The sequence below is a fragment of the Canis lupus genome, chromosome 6, assembly GCF_003254725.2.
Source record: "Canis lupus dingo isolate Sandy chromosome 6, ASM325472v2, whole genome shotgun sequence".
In the NCBI taxonomy this organism is placed as follows: domain Eukaryota; kingdom Metazoa; phylum Chordata; class Mammalia; order Carnivora; family Canidae; genus Canis; species Canis lupus.
Genome location: NC_064248.1, coordinates 66594885 through 66611683, shown reverse-complemented (window position 1 = coordinate 66611683; position 16799 = coordinate 66594885). Strand labels below are relative to the sequence as shown.

At 34.7% G+C, this 16799-nt stretch overlaps 1 long non-coding RNA gene across 1 annotated transcript; it reads left to right on the top strand.

The window, feature by feature from the left end:
- Positions 1-334: 334 nt before the first annotated feature.
- Positions 335-7886, top strand: LOC112679122 (uncharacterized). The gene is made up of 4 exons (XR_003148132.1): positions 335-460; positions 6490-6582; positions 7329-7388; positions 7761-7886. It is a non-coding gene; the product is annotated as an uncharacterized LOC112679122 (long non-coding RNA).
- Positions 7887-16799: the final 8913 nt, after the last annotated feature.

Sequence of the window (16799 nt, the reverse complement as noted above, 5' to 3'; positions counted from 1 at the left end):
AAAAAAAAAGGCCGTCTGAAAAAGCTACGAACTCTACGATTCCACGTATAGGACATTCTTGAAAAGACAACACGATGGAGACAATAAAAAGATGAGTAGTTGACAGGAAGGGGATTGGACAGGGGTGGTAAACAGCACAGAGGATTATTACTGGAGTTAGAGTACTCCGTATCGTATTATAATGGTATATACATGTCATTATACATTCACTTGTCCAAATGCACAAAATCTGCAACATCAAGAGGGAAACTTAATGCAAATTAAAGATTGGGTGATTATGATCCGTCAACATAGGTTCCTTGTTAACAAATGTTCCATTCTAAAGAGTGGTGTTCATAATGAGGGATTCTATGCATGTGTGGGGAATCCCTGTACCTTCCTCTTAATTTTGTTATGAACCTAAAACTGTTGTAAGAAAATATAAGTGTTAAAAAAAGAAAAGAGAGAGAGAAGAGCAGAGGTGAGTGGAAGAAAGAGGGGTCAAGTTCAAGTTGAAGCTTCTAGCTCATTCCCCAGCTTAGGATATATCCTTGTCTCTGAAATCCCTCACATACTCCTTTACAACCAACTCCCATATTTTGCATAAGATAGAAAAAATAAACAATAATTCCGTATAGTATTTCCCTCACTCTCTTTTTATGTGCAATTTCCCCATTAATTTTGACTGTGAAATGAATAGACCTTACCCTAAAACTAAAAGGAAAATTGTAGACTTAAAATAATTTAAGAAAACAGTATATATTTTATTATACATATATGTAATATCTATAGATATGTGATATTTGATATAAAAATTGTATAGCATGTGTTTTTTTAATGGCATCATTCAATTCCTCAAAAAATGAAATTGCTTATTTTCTTTCAGTTTATAAAATTTTGAGAAGGTTGAGTGGTGATCGAGCACACACCTACACAAAAATAACATTGTACTATTTAACAAGCTAATCGCCTTAACAATCTGCCTTCTTAAACAGTTCCAAATGTGAAAAGGCTAGGCAAAAATCCAAAAACAGAAAGACAAATCCGGGTAAAATTGCAACAAACAAACAAACAAAGCAAAACAAAACAAAACCCACAAAATAATAATAATAATAAAAAAAACATCGAAATGAAACAAAACCAAAAACCTGGAATCCATAATGTGTGGCAAATTTAACACTGATAATTTATGACTTTGCCTCCCTGGACAATAACATTAGAAATCTTTTAATATAAGTGAGTTTCATGTGATTATTGTTGTCCAACTATTCTATATTTGTAACTTTAATTTTTCTGTTAAATCAGTAATAGCTTAAAAACATTTTTAAAAATTTGAAGTGGCTGAGTTTTGTTTATACCTTTGTTATTGATTTTCGGTTTTATTACCTTATGCTCAGATAAATGGTTTTCTGCCTTTTAAGAATCTTATTCTGTAAAAAAAAAATAATAATAATAATAATCTTACTCTGTGATTTTAATTTTTTCAAATTTTAAGAAATTTAAGGGACACCTGGGGGGCTCAGTTGGTTAAAAGGTTAAGTGTCTGACTCTAGATTTCTGCTCTGGTCTTGATCTCAGGGTGGTGAGTTTGAGCCCAGCATGAAGCCTACTTAAAAGAAGAAAAAAAGAGAAGAAATTTAAGAAGTCATTATAGGGGCAGAAAAAAATAGTTCCTTCTTACCTTCCAGTTTTTTTTTGTTTATTTATTTTTTGGTTTTTTTGTTTTTGTTTTTGTTTTTTGGCTGGTCTAATAATCAAATTGGCATAATTATTATGTAGATTGACAGGGTAAAAAAAATTCTTTATGTATAAGATCCCTGAAGTTATACCTGCAATTAGGCAGATGAGGTTTAGATGCCATCCTGGACTAAAGAAGAGGATAGGGTCCTGGAGCTTCACAGGGGAGGAGGGTAATTCACAGAATTATACAAAGAGCCCAGAGAGGTTTGCTAATTAAATGTTTGTCCTGCCATACAGATAAGTCTTTCAGATAATGTTATCTCTGGCAATAACTCTTTCTGGGCCAGGTATGAAATCTATTTTTTTTTTTTTTTTTTTAGGTAGTAATTGGAGAAATAAAAGTTTTCCTTGAATCAGCTGTGTCTTGCTTGACATCAGCCCAAAATAATCCACATTCCAAAGTGGCATATTTTGGGGTTGCATATCCTGACCGCCTTTATCAAACTCTCATCAAGGGGTCATTTATAATATCTCTTTCCTTTAGAGTCACCTGAAGCTTATCCTGACAGTTCTATGGAATTTTTAAGACTTACTTAAATTATCCAGCAATGATAAGTATTTATAATTAAATATATAATTTAAAAAACCTTTTGCTACACACCTGGTGTTAAAGACTCCTGATAGAAATGTCACTAAGTAGCCTTAATCCCCATCTGATTGTGGTCATAAATAAACGTTATTTTAGTGATACCTGAAAATTCAAATATAAAATTCTATTTTAAAAAACCACATTTTTAAGGATTCAATGAGTTTTCCATATATGCATGATCACAATATTTTAGATTACACTTGGATATGATCTCTGCTTTAAATTTAACAAGAGGTTATAACCAAAGCATGAATTTTACTAAGATCAAGCATCAATAGTTTCCTTTAGTAGATGCTTTCTGATTATTGATTGTCCTAGTAAACAAATGTGCTTTTTCAAGTAGTGAAAGCACCTCTTACTACCTCCTTTTAAATAGAACACAATAATTGCACTTTCAGACAATTCCTAATTAAAAATATTCCCAAAGCAATAATAATTTTAATAGTAATAAATAGTAATACTACTATTATTATTACTAATAATATCTTTCTCAGATTAGGCTGCAGTAACAAACAAATCCCAAATATCCATGTCTTAGAACAACAAAGTCTTTGCCATGTTCAATTCATTATGTTTGGCTGCTGGTCATTACTTTTTATTAATTGTGAATCTTATGGGAAGGAGCAGAGCTTACCTAGGACATGTCACTTTAGGATTAAGGAAAGGAAACATTTTCTGAGGATAGTGTTGACATGAAGATCCTAAATACATGTCTTTGGGAGAACATATGAATGCCACTTGGAGGCGGGTGGGAAACACCATGGACACAGGGCTCCATCCCACGATCCTGAGATCATGACCGAAGCTGAAATCAAGAGCTGGATACTCAACAACTGAGGCACACAGGCGCCCCTAAAGGTTCAATCTTAACAGATACTGCCAGATACTTTTCTGAAGTGGTTATAACATTTCATATCCCACTAGCATTGCATGAGGTGCCACAGCCATGCTTTTTCTTGGTATTTTTCCTCTTTTGCCTTTTAACCATTGTTATGAAAGTGTATCATCACATCCTGGTTTTAATTTGTATTTCCTGGAAACTTCTCAAATGGGACAACTTTTCACATACTTACTGACGTTTAATATATTATCTTTTGTAAAATGTCTATTGAAATGCTTTACGTATTTTAAAAAATTGTGTTGGTTGCCTTTTTCTTACTGATTTATAAAAGCTTTAATAGATTATTCATCCTTTGTTGGATATATATTTTGCAAATGTCTTCTCCCACTTGGTAAGTTGCCCTTTAATTCCCTTGATGATGTGCTTTAATGAAAAGAAGTTTCTATTTTAATATCATCTCATTATCAATTTTCAGTCATATTTAACAATTTCATGCCTGATCAAGAAATATTTGCCTATTCCTACATCACAAAGATGCTTTTCAATGTTTCCTTCTATGATATTAATTGTTTTACCATTCATGTTTATATGTGTAATATATCTGGAATTGATTTTTGTTGATGGTGTGAAGTAGAGGTCAAGACATTTTTCCAGATGGATATTTAATTTATCCTACACAATTTATTGAAAAGATCATTCCTATCCCCTTTGCACTACAGCAGCACTTTTCTCATATATCAGGTGACCATATATGGGCCGTTTTTGGATTCTATGTTTGTTTTAGTGATCCATTTTCATATTTATTGTATTGATTCTATACTGTCTCCCTAATCATAAATATTTAGGGTATGTCTTCATATTTAATATATTAAACCTTCCAAGTATTATAACCCTATTGTAACAAAGTACCACAAACTTATTTGCTTAAAACAACATAAACTTGAGAATGACATCATCAAGATAGCAGAATAGTAGTCCCAGAAGCTCTCATTTCCTCACAGAAACACAGATTTGATGGTGATATATGGACCAAAATACCTGTATGTGAATTCCAGAATCTAGTGCAGAAGTTACAGTACCCCAGACAAACACAAAGATGAGAACAGCCACATTGAAATAAGTAAGAAGAAGAATCTCAATTTCCTTGAATCAATCCCGACCCCATGCCAGCAAAGCTCAGTGCCAAGAGAGAACGTCCTGCCCGGCCTGTGACTTCTTCCTCAGAGAGAAAGAGAGAGTGGAGCATGAGTTCAACCTCCTGGTCATTTAAAGCTGCATGAGGGACAGATTTTTGTATTTGCCTCACTTGAAGCACTGACTAAATTGACATGGTTTGGATGCATGGGAGTTGCTGAGAACAAAGGAAAGAAGCAGGTAGCTTGTTGTACCTGGCATGGGTTTGTGCAATTGGAAAAGGCACACAGTGTGAGAATTCTCCCCTGAGAAGGAAGGACGCAGGTGGAATGTACATCCAACTTTCTTTCTTTTTTTCTTTTTTCTTTTTTTTTTTTTTTTTGTAGGGGAGATGACAAAGGACTGGTTTCTGTCATGTGTGCCTTGGTGTGCTAACAAGATGTGACATACTCTAGACTGAGGGGCTGTTGAGAACCAAAAGGGCTGGGCCAGGCGTGGGGGGGGGGTGGGGGCGGGCATGCTGGCGTTCAGTAGACAGACAGTAGAGGGAACAAGGGATTAAAAGCTTCTAACCCCCTCTTCCAACCCCCTACAAAGAGAGAGCAAATTCTCTCTTTAGGAATCTGTATGTACAAGTTGAGAGAACATGCATCTACAGAAAAGGTTTCAGAGAACAGAAACAAAAACAACAAAATAGAAAAAACAGAACAGAAACAAATAAACCAAAACCCCAACCCAAATAATCCAACTAAAAATGGGCAAAGGATACAAACAGACATTTTTTTTTTCAAAGACATTTAAGTGGTCAATTGATACATGAAAAGATATTCAACAACACTAATCAGAGAAATGCAAATCAAAATCAGAGTGACCTCACATCTGTTAGGATACCCAGTATTAAAAAAAAACAAAAACCAAACCAAACCAAAACAAAAAACCCCAGAAAATGACAAGTATTGGCAAGAATGTGAATAAAGTAGAAGTCTTGTGTACTGTTGGTATAAAATGGTACAGTTGCTGAGGAAACAGTATGAAAGTTCTTTCAGAAACTTAAAACCAAAACTACTATATGATCAACCCAGCAATTCCAAAGTGAAATATTTAATCAAAAGAATTGAAATCAAAATCTTGAAGAGATATTTGCACTCTCATGTTCATTGTAACGATATTCATAATAACCAAGATATAAAAACAACCTGTGTATATCATCAGATGAATGGATGAAAAAAACTATGTATGTATAATGGAAAATTATTTAGCCTTAAAGAAAGAATATTGTCATATGTGACATCGTAGATAAACCTTGCGGACATTATGTTAAGTGAAAAAAGTTAGTCACATGAGGACAGATACTGCATGATTCCACTTCCATGAAGTATTTGAAATAGTTGAACTCATAAACACAGAACATATAATGAGGTTTCTAGATCCTGAGAAAATAGGGTACTGCTCTTCAGTGTTATAGAGACTCAATTATACAAAATGATAATATCACAGGTATATGCTCCGCAGTATTGACCTGATAGTTACCAATACAGTACCAAATACTTAAATATTTGTTCAGAGAAGACCTAAGGTGTTTTTAGCACAATGAAAAATAAAATAATACATTTATTATCTTACAGCTCTGGAAATCAGAAATCTGGAATGGCCAAAAATCAATGTGTTAGCAGGGCTGTGTTCCTTCTGCAAGCACCTGTTAAAGAATCTGTTTCCCTATCTTTTCCAGGTCCTAGAGGCTAGCTTCCTTGGCTCATAGGCCATTATTCTGTCTTCAAAACCTTCAACATAATATTTCCAGGTCTCTGACACTGATGCTCCTGAGAACTTCTATTTTGGGTCTACCCAGACATAATCTTCCCACTTTAAAATCCTTAATTTAATCACATCTGCAAAGTCTCTTCTGTCATGTAGGGTGATGTAGTCTAAATTTTGAGTGTTTAGGATATAGACTGCTTTGGAGGTAGGTGCGTTATTCTGCATTATTCTGACTACCATAGTCTACTCTATGGCCCACAAAGATTTGCATGTCCCACATACAAAATCAGTTCATCCCACCCTAACATACTCACTGTATTACAACATTAACTCAAAGCCCCAAATCTCACTTAAGTTTCATCACCTCAAGAGTCCCAAATTTCATCATATAAATCAGGTATTGGTGTCTGATACAAGAAATTGGAAAAATTTCTTTCTCCATCTATAGACCTGTGAAACTCAAGAAATCAGCTATCTGATTCCCAAAGCACACCAGTGAAACATGCATAGAACTAATTCTTCGTACTTCCCATTTTAAGAGGTGAGAAAAGAGAAGGGGGGAATAAAAGTCATTGGTTCCAAGCAATTTCAAAATCCAGCTGTATGTTAGACTTCAAGGCATAGGGAAAATTCTTTGGGTTGTGACTCCACCCTCTGTGATTGCAGGCAATCTGTAGATTAATGAAGAGAAATTTTACTAGGCATCTTTTCTGTATTGAGTCTTTCAATCCACGTACATGGTGTATTTCTACATATATTTAGTTAATTAATGTCTTTATTTTTTTTAAGATTTTATTTATTCCTGAGAGACACAGAGAGAAGCATAGACATAGGGGGAGAAGCAGGCTCCATGCAAGGAGCATGATGTGGGACTCGATCCCGGGACTACAGGATCATGCCCTGAGCCAAAGGCAGATAGATGCTCAACCGCTGAACCACCCAGGCATCCCGTAATTAATGTCTTTAAATAATTTTCAGTTTTCAATGTAGAGGCCTTGTACATAATTTTGTTAGATTTATTCCTTGGTATTTGAAAGATTTTAATTCTGCTATAAGTTATGTTTTTAAAATTTTATTTTCTATTTATTGCAGTTGTATAAACATGCTATTTTATTTTTACATTGACCAAAGTGCTTAATAAGCTTAATACATCTAGCAGTTTTTCTGTATTTTGATATTTTCTACACACACAATCATATCATATCTGAACAATGAAATTTTTTCTCATTAACAACTGTGTTTTGTATTTCCTTTTTTTTTTTTTTTTTTTTTACCTAATTGCACTAGCTGGGACTATGAGTATACTGTTGAGCAGCAATGGTGATAGGAGACATGCAGACTCAAGAGGTAATTTATTAAGAAAGTTTGTAAGTATAAGTGTATGTTTATATCCTTCATCAGGTTAACAAGTTCCATTCTCCTCAAGGTTCCTAAGAGATATTTTCATAAATAGGTTTTGAATTTTATCGAATCTTTTATTTTAAATGATCAAATAATTTTCTCTTTTATTCCATTAATATGGTTATATGAGTTACATTTAAATGCGAAACCACTCATATTGTTGGATTAACCTCCACTTGGTTTAATGTATATTTCTTTTTTCTATATTACTGGATTCAAATGCTAATGTTTTGTTTAGAATTTTGCAGTAAATTGATCTTTAATTTTCTACTTCTATAATATTCTTATGTTGGCCTTGTGTTTGTTTCCCAATACAAGGTGAAAAGTCTTTACTCTTTTCCTGATATACAGAAACATGTGTAAAGCTGGTCATTTATTCCTTCACTTTTGAAAGATTATTAGTGAAGACCACCAGTCCTGCTGTATTGAGGGAAGGTTTTAATAAAAGTTTATATTTTTTAACAGATAACTATTCTAATGTGTATTCATTCTTTTAGTTTTTGTTTAAAAGTATTATTAAAGAATTTACCCATTTATATAAAGTATCAAAATTTAAAAAAAAGATTTTATTTATTTATTCATAAGAGACACACAGAGAGACACAGGCAGAGGGAGAAGCAGGTCACCTGATGCAGGTGACTCCAGGACTCTGGGATCATAACCTGAGCCAAAGGCAGATGCTCAACCACTGAGCCACCCAGGTGCTCAAATTATCAAATTTACTGATGTAAATTTATTCATCTTATAAATATCTAAATTTCTAAAGTCCATAATGCTTTTTATATTTTTAATGTCTCTGTGATGCTATTCTCCTTTCACTCTTGATATTGAAATTTATGTTTTTACTTCTTTAATTATATAGTCATGCTTAGGGTTCATCAATTTTATCTATCTTTTTAAAGAACAATCTATTGGATCTATTTTTATTGTATATTTGGCTTCTTTATATTTAATTCTCTTAAAATAGCTATGAAACAAACTTTTAATGACTAAATCATTAATTCAATCTACTAATGAATGAACTGTAGTACTACGTAATAAAAGGCTGTAGATCTTTCACATGATGTATCTTCCACAACAGAGGGTTGCTTTTCTCTATGGTAGTATGTATAGAGCAGAAGACCTCTTCTCACAGTCTAGTTGGAGTTGGAGGTGAGTTGGATTTTGGCTGGTGATCGGTTAAAACTCAGTCTATTTCTAATTTACTTCCCCCATCCCCAGAGCTTGACCTTTTCATTGTGACCCTTTTTTTTACTTAGCTTTTCAGTCCTAAATGATTATAGGATATTTAGTTCTGCCCTTTAGAGGCTTTAATCCCAGCTCTTTATCTTTTGCCCCATGAAGTTTTAAAATTTGCAGATTTATTGATGGGAGACTTGTCATATGATTTAAGGTCTTTCCAGGTTACTCCAGCCTCATGTGAATGGCAGTCACTCTTGGTTACTCTGTTCCCTAGAAGATTTTCTACAAGAGCCAAATGCAGATACTCACCCTTAGCTGTACCAGATGCCTTAGGTACCACTTATTGATACTTTGAGAACAACGGTGAATCAAAATGTACTTGTCATTAGTAACACACATTACAGCATTTTAGAACTGAATAGATCTTAGGATCTTGGTCCTCTTTTACCAAGAGGAGATATGAGGCTTAATCATGGTTAATGATGACTCTCAAACTTAAGGAATTAGTGGTGGATTGAGAATCTGAATTTAGCAACTGTGGCACTCAGTCTACTTTTTTCTTTGTTTGTTTCTTACTATACCATCCAACAAAACTAAAAGACAACCTACAGAATGGGAGAAGATATTTGCAAATGATGTATCAGATAAAGGGCTAGTTTCCAAGATCTACAAAGAACTTATTAAACTCAACAGCAAAGAAACAATCAATCCAATCATGAAATGGGCAAAAGACATGAACAGAAATCTCACAGAGGAAGACATAGACATGGCCAACAAGTACATGAGAAAATGCTCCGCATCATCACTGGCCATCAGGGAAATACAAATCAATGACTTTCTAAACCGAAAGTATTTCAAAATCATTTCAGGACATTATTAACCAACATAAAAAAATGTAGTTTATTGATTAGGAAATTTGCTAGGAAGTTTACAAATTCTGCCTTTATTTGATTTAGAAATTTGTTCTGGTAATTTTATAGCATAAGAGGAATAATTATCACTTGTTACAGTTAATGAGTTCCTCTAATCATGGTCGTTGATAGGTCCTAAAAAAAACTTAAAGCTAGGTCTGATATATGTGGTTTTACAAAGAAAATACCTGGAATTATTTTGAAATTAAGTTGTAATCTCTAAAGCTAGAAATCAAAATGTCATTCTTAGGGGTGGTAGAAAATGGCCCTTGATTTGAATAAAACTCAGAATTTTTCAAAAGTCATTTGCTACAATACCAAAATCCTTAAAGAATTAATTACTGAATATTCATGGGGAGTAAAAGTGAATTTATCCTCCCATTTACATGGGTCTAAAATAATTTTCCATTCTATCAAATACATTCATTTCCTAAAGATGTATGATATAGGAGATATTCCAGTAATATAGCTAAGACAGTAAGTTTCCTGGTTATTTTAATGAACACTAGGCTAATCTTGGCATCATAAATGCACATAAAAGTAACTATTCTAAGATACTGAGAAACACTGAGAATAATGTAATAAAATCACAGTAACATAAGAAATTTACATTCCCTCACACAAGTACCACGAAATTCAGACCCATAGTGTTAGCATTAAAAAAATGCCTTCAGTTAGGAACACACAAGAACTTCTAGTCCTTGATTAATGCACCTATTGCTGTGGTTTTTGTGATGTGTGTGTGTGTGTGTGTGTGTGTGTGTGTGTGTGACTTTCCATGAAAAGTTGAAGGAGTTATTTGAACACTTAATTTAATACTATTGCTTCTTTGTCCTTTACAGAAATTTAGAATGCAAGCAAGCCCCTTATTCAATTCAAGCTATTGTAGGGACTACAGAAGCTCAATTAAAACACCAGCTTTCTATTAATCAGTTGTCTAGTAATTACCACACCTTGTCTATTGTATCCTGTTTGCTTCTACAACTTTCTCTCAATAGATTCAAATACTTGGAAGTGCCCCTTCTAAGAGAAAGCGCCTTGATGTACTTTGCAGGAAGGAGTATGCTGAAGTGCAGCCGCTCTAAAAGGAAAGAGTAACACTTTGAAGTAATGACCTGGCTAATTAATGCTGAATTCCAGTAGAAATCCTATTCCTACTGAAGTACTTATGACATCCACATTAATACTAAATGAGCCCATCAGAATTAATGTCCTTGCAATAAATACCAAAGGAGTTGAGAATGATTAGGCTATTATTATAAAGTGTTACACAGAAAGGCGAAAAGACTAAGGCTTAAAAGAAAATGGTAGTGATTTGTTTCTGAGACTGGAGCTAAGGGAATACATATTTATTAAATACATAAAATCATGGAAATACATAGAATATTTGATTTACAATTCTTTCCATTTTAAATGTAAAAATAAGTTGGTCTAAAAATGATAATGTCTAATCTCATGAAAATTATTTAACAATATCCTAGCCTTGCCTTTTTTTTAAATTTTTTAAAAATTTTTATTTATTTATGATAGTCACACACACAGAGAGAGAGAGAGAGAGAGAGAGGCAGAGACACAGGCAGAGGGAGAAGCAGGCTCCATGCACCGGGAGCCCGACGTGGGATTCGATCCCGGGTCGCCAGGATCGCGCCCTGGGCCAAAGGCAGGCGCTAAACCGCTGTGCCACCCAGGGATCCCCTAGCCTTGCCTTTTTTTAAAAAAAAATATTTATTTATTCGACAAAGAGAGAGGGGGGGAGAGAGCACATAAGCGGGGGCGGTGGGCAAGAGAGGCAGGAGCAGACTCCTTGATGAGCTGGAAGTCTGATGCAGGGATCCATCCCAGGGTCCTGGGATCATGACCTGAGCCAAAGGGAGATACTTAACCAACTGAGCCACCCAGGTACCCCTCTTTGCCTTTTTCTTTTAAAGAATCAACCTTGCCTCTTTCCTCTTATGTGGCATATGTATGCCCATTCCATATATATATATATATATATACAAAGCCTTAGAAACAGTTTTCCCTTGCATAGGGCTTTAAGGTTTCATTCTTAATACAATGTGGCTGCGGTCATCTTCATTTATGATCTAATTAATAATCTAAATTTTTTAAAAAAACTTTAAAATACCTACAGAATACCCTAATCTAGTCATTTTCAAACTGTTTCACAACCCTAAGATTTTACAAAAAGTTTCCTAAAAAGTCATATCAGCAGGTGATATAAAGAGAAGGCCATGCTGAAAGAATCTTTTCTCTACTTCCTGCCATACCCAATGGAAGCAGAGCATCTCTACTGTTCTCATTTTTAACTTTTATGGTTCTATTGAGAAAAAGCTGTTGCTTGAAAACAAATTTCAAATAAATTTGAAAAGCATTTTCCTAACCAAAACTGCCATAGGAGATGATCTGTTATCTTCGTAGATAAGGGGTTCGTAGGACCATCTATTGGTTCTCAGCAAGGACTGAACCTATTCAGGTATTTTCAAACTGCAGTGGCTTCTTGTCCACATGACCTCAATGCTTACCCTAGTCACTACCCTGCCTTCCAGTGTATTCTCTTCCAGGCTAGAGCCAGTCCTGCTAGTATCACTACCTCACCTCCAATCCTTCAGTTGCTCCCATGCATACAATACAGCATGAATCCAAACTTCTTAAAATAATAGCTCTCATCTTTTGTTGCAGTGCAAATTAAAATTGTGCAATAGGTTTTTAGTGACTAGTGTATTAGTAACATAGTATAGATTTTTATTACCATGTTTTTTTTTTTGCCATTTTGCTCACTGGGCTTAGTTATCTTTCACTTTGACCGACATGGTAGGTGTCCACATGAAAGACAAACATGAGTCACTTCTATGTTTATAATGAATAATATTGGTAATGCCCTTTCTTTGCCTCTGTTGCTATAAATTGTATATTTTTCCACATGCACCATTCATACACCCCTCTCTAAATAGATTTCTAAAGAATCGCATTCTAGAACACTTACTAGTCTGCATGTTTGCTTTCCAAATTAGGTACTGCAGGCAGGGCCTAAGCCTTTTTCCCTTTCGTGTTCTTAAGTCAGCACCTTCCATAGAAAACCTGTAACAAAAACACCCAAGAATATGCACTAAAAATGTAGAATTACGGTACCACTCTGATTTACAACTAAAAATTTTTGGATCTAGGAATAATATTTATACTGTTAATCTGAATTTTCAACAAGTAAAGCAGGTGCTAGTTCTACCAACAAAAGCTTGAGAATTAATGTCTATTGCCTCTAAGGGATATAGTAAGTGTTTAATTAGAGAATATGTGGTGATTAAATTAGTAAGACCAACCTCTGCAACAGGCCTTAGGATATTCACTCTGAGTGCCAAATGGCCTTATTTTTTTGTGAAACTGCATTTCATATGACTAGCTCTAGATAAAAAGACATCAGATTGCTGAATAACATACTCCGTTAAAACAGCTAAGTAACCCACCCCCTGCCACACACACACACACACACACACACAAATACAATCACTGCCTTACATAACAGAGTTTATCCAGTTTCCAAAAATAAAGGGAGAGATTAATTTATAGTTTTGATCATACAAATTTTTATGATGCTTCAAAAAAGACTTAAAGTCTAAGCTAATAATTTGATTTCCTTTTCTCATGCAAAAACAATTATGTGCACTTCACTCTCAAGCAGTTTCAGTATTACATTTAGTTTCCATGGCTAAAGCACTCTCCAATGAAATATCACTGAATTTGGCCAGTGGAATATTTTTTCACTGGTAAACACAACTTTCCTTTAGTGTTGAGTGACATAGGGTTTTATAAGACTAGGTCTCTATTATAAGATGAGACAAAGAGATGTTTTTCTGCCTACAGATAGGCACAGTCTTTTTAAAGAATTTCTTTTCTTCCTTTCTACCCTTTTCCTCAACAAATTAGTTACCAAGTAAAGATTAATTATCAATTCTAATGAAATGTATATCTAAATTGTAAACCTAGCCGAACCATTCTATTTACTCATTATCTTTGTCTTTAAAGGCCAGATAAACATCTACCCTCAGTTATTGGATCACCACAGTAAACATTGTTGATACTAAATCAGACTTAACCATTGACTTCATAAAAATAGTGTAACTGTCTGATGCTTTTTTTTTTTTTTTTTTTTTTTTTTTTTTTTTTTATAAAGGTGCTGAATCCTCAGCAACCCAAACTTCAAACCTGGAAGCCATCATACATTTTTCCATCTCTCGCCTTTTGCCTTCACCTGAGAATTTCCAAATTCCATCTGTCATGTCTTTATTTCCATTCTTAATACCATCACTTCTTCTGCCTCCCAGCTGGACATCTACCATGATCTGCGAAAGGGTCACCTGGCTTCCCCTTTTATTCTATATTAACTCAAGTTGCAGGAAACTGCCAAACGAGCTTCTCAATATGATTCTTATTAAATTGCTCTCCTGTCCTGCTCAGAACCTTGCACTTAGTCCTCAGGTCTTACATCATTTTTAGTTGCCTATAATATTTCCATAAGAGGATTTCTAAAATGATCTTCCACCACTCTTCTGCACATACCCTAAACTCTGGTCAAAATACATAAATCATTATATGTACCCTATTCCTTCCATTCTCCTCTCCAGCTCCAACTATAATATCCTGTGTCCCTCCGGGTCATCTTGTGTATATGGCTCAATCTGCAATTCTCCTCTCTATTTTCTTCCTTCACCTTGAATCTTTTGATTTAACCACCTAAGCACACCAGTAGATAAATGGGAACATTGCTTTTAATGCATGAATTTATAAAATTGAATTAAAAAAGGAAGGGAGTAGAGGGTAGGGCTCAGCTCTTTGCAAAAATCCTGGTTTAGAATGCTAGACTCTGATATTTAATTTTATCTACCCCTAATATTCCAGTAATTTTTATAAACAAATAACAACTGCCCAGCACAGTCTAACCTTCAGACCTCACTGCTTTTGAGAGAAGAACTGTTAAAAGACTGTATCTAAAAGTAAAAATTTTGAAAATAACAGATCCTTTGATTTGTTCACTCATTCATGCTGATGTCCAACGATGTGCCATTTGACTGGGCAAAAGTGAGCAAGGCATACCCTTGCATGAGAAGTTCTCAAAGCTGATCTGGCTCCAACAATTACTGCTACGTATGTCCCCATTGCCTATTAGCTTATTTCTATGAAAGAACCAGGGTCTCTGTCATCGGCAAGAGTATTCTATATGTAAATGAAAAAGAATGGCTTAAGGGAATCATATTCCTGATTACCAAGTTACTTTTTCAAGAGATAATGATTGCTCCTACAGGACTCTCCTAAACTGAAGAATTGAGATCCAACTCAAGAAGTTGTTACAGATTATCTTTTTTATCAGCTTCAAGCTAGTGGAATTATTTTTTATGAACAAGGAATGGTTCCTATTATTAGGGACTAATAATTGCATCAAAACAGATTTAGGAGTGCTGAAGTGGCTCCCCAAGTTAAGCATTTACCTTCAGCTCAGGTCATAATCTTGGGGTCCTGGGATCAAGCTCTACATCAGCCTCTCTGCTACGTAGGGAGTCCACTTCTCCCTCTCCCTCTCCCTCTCCCTCTATTCTCTCTCAAATAAATAAATAAATAAAATCTTTAAAAACAAAAAACATAGATTTGTACAACCTATTATTATCACAGTACTACTACTACTACTAGTACTACTACGACTACTAATTTGCCTAGTGAAAGGTGACATTTAAATTAGGGAGAAAAAAGGACACCTGAGTGGCTCAGTGGTTGAGGTCTGCCTTTGGCTCAGGATCTGATCCCAGAGTCCTGGGATCGAGTCCCACATTGGACTCTCTGCATGGAGCCTGCTTCTCCCTCTGCCTGTGTCTCTGCCTCTCTCTTTCTGTTTCTCTCATGAATAAATAAATAAAATCTTTAAAAAAGTAAATAAATTAGAGAGAAAATGTGCAATGGGTCAAGTACATTCTATAGAGATATCAATGAAAGAACACATTCAAGGAAGGATGATCTTTAGTGTGGTTTCTAGCAGAAAATGAAAGTGTGGTTGTTTTAGGGTTTGCAAAAATAAATACATAAATAAAGAAAATATATGTCCAGGTAATTTGCAGAGGAAATTGCAAAGCTAAGAAGCAGATGGAGAGATGCTAAAAATTATTAATAATAAGAGAAATACAAATTAGAACTAAAAATATATTCTATAACTGTTATGTTTTCAAAAAATAGAAAACTGAATAATGCTAAAAATAGAAAACTGAATAATGCTAAATGCAGAAGATGATAGGCACATGAATTGTTGATGGGAGTATAGATTGATGCAGCCTTTCTGGAGAGCAATCTGACCCTAATAATACACACATTAAGTGTGTGTGTGTGTGTGTGTGTGTGTGAATATATATATATATATATATATATATATATATATATATATATATAATTTAGAGCTGTCCTGCTCTTGGATTTATAATAGTCTCCTAAATAAACAAGTGCTGTCTCACAAGTCCACAAAGGGGCAAATACAAATTTTTTTCATACAATATTACATTTAGCATTAATGGCTTAAATACACACAGACCAATCTGAAGAAAACTTTAAGACATGTATTTATTGTCAAAAATTCTGAATTGTCTGACCTTTTACTCTACTTTCAGGTTAAGAAATTAATTTCCCACAGTTTTCTGAATGCTAGCCATTTAGGGAGAAAGACCTTGTTAGTCATGATAAAGCAAGCAGCATGACCTTTATGATCACATCTATTTCCATCCAGTCCCCCAGTTCCGCAAGGGCCATATGGTGGCTGAGATGGAGGTCACATGCACAGTGGGTCCCAGTAAAGGAACGGGATTCTATGGTTCCACTGAATTATCATTAACCCATTAGCTTTCCTCATGTTGTCATTCTGTGATTGCAAGATGAACATTACAGTTCCAGATACCAAATCATCAGATCTGTATGTAATACAGGAATCCATATGGAGATGGACAGTGCCAGCAGCAACCATCCCCTTTATTAGCAAAGCAAAAGCTTCCCAGAAAACCATGCTAAAGGAGTTGAGGAATTAGAAACATGATCGTCATATCTGGCATAGACCATTTTACCTAGGCATGGGCATCCTGTATTTAGCAATAAAACGATAGTGGAATATTGTTATCAATGAAGAAGCTGTTCATAGGTTAAAGGGTAGGTGACACACAAGGCTTGACACACATATCAATAAAGGTAATTCAAGAACTGTAGTAAAAGATACAAATGAGATAAAAGTTCAGTTGTACAG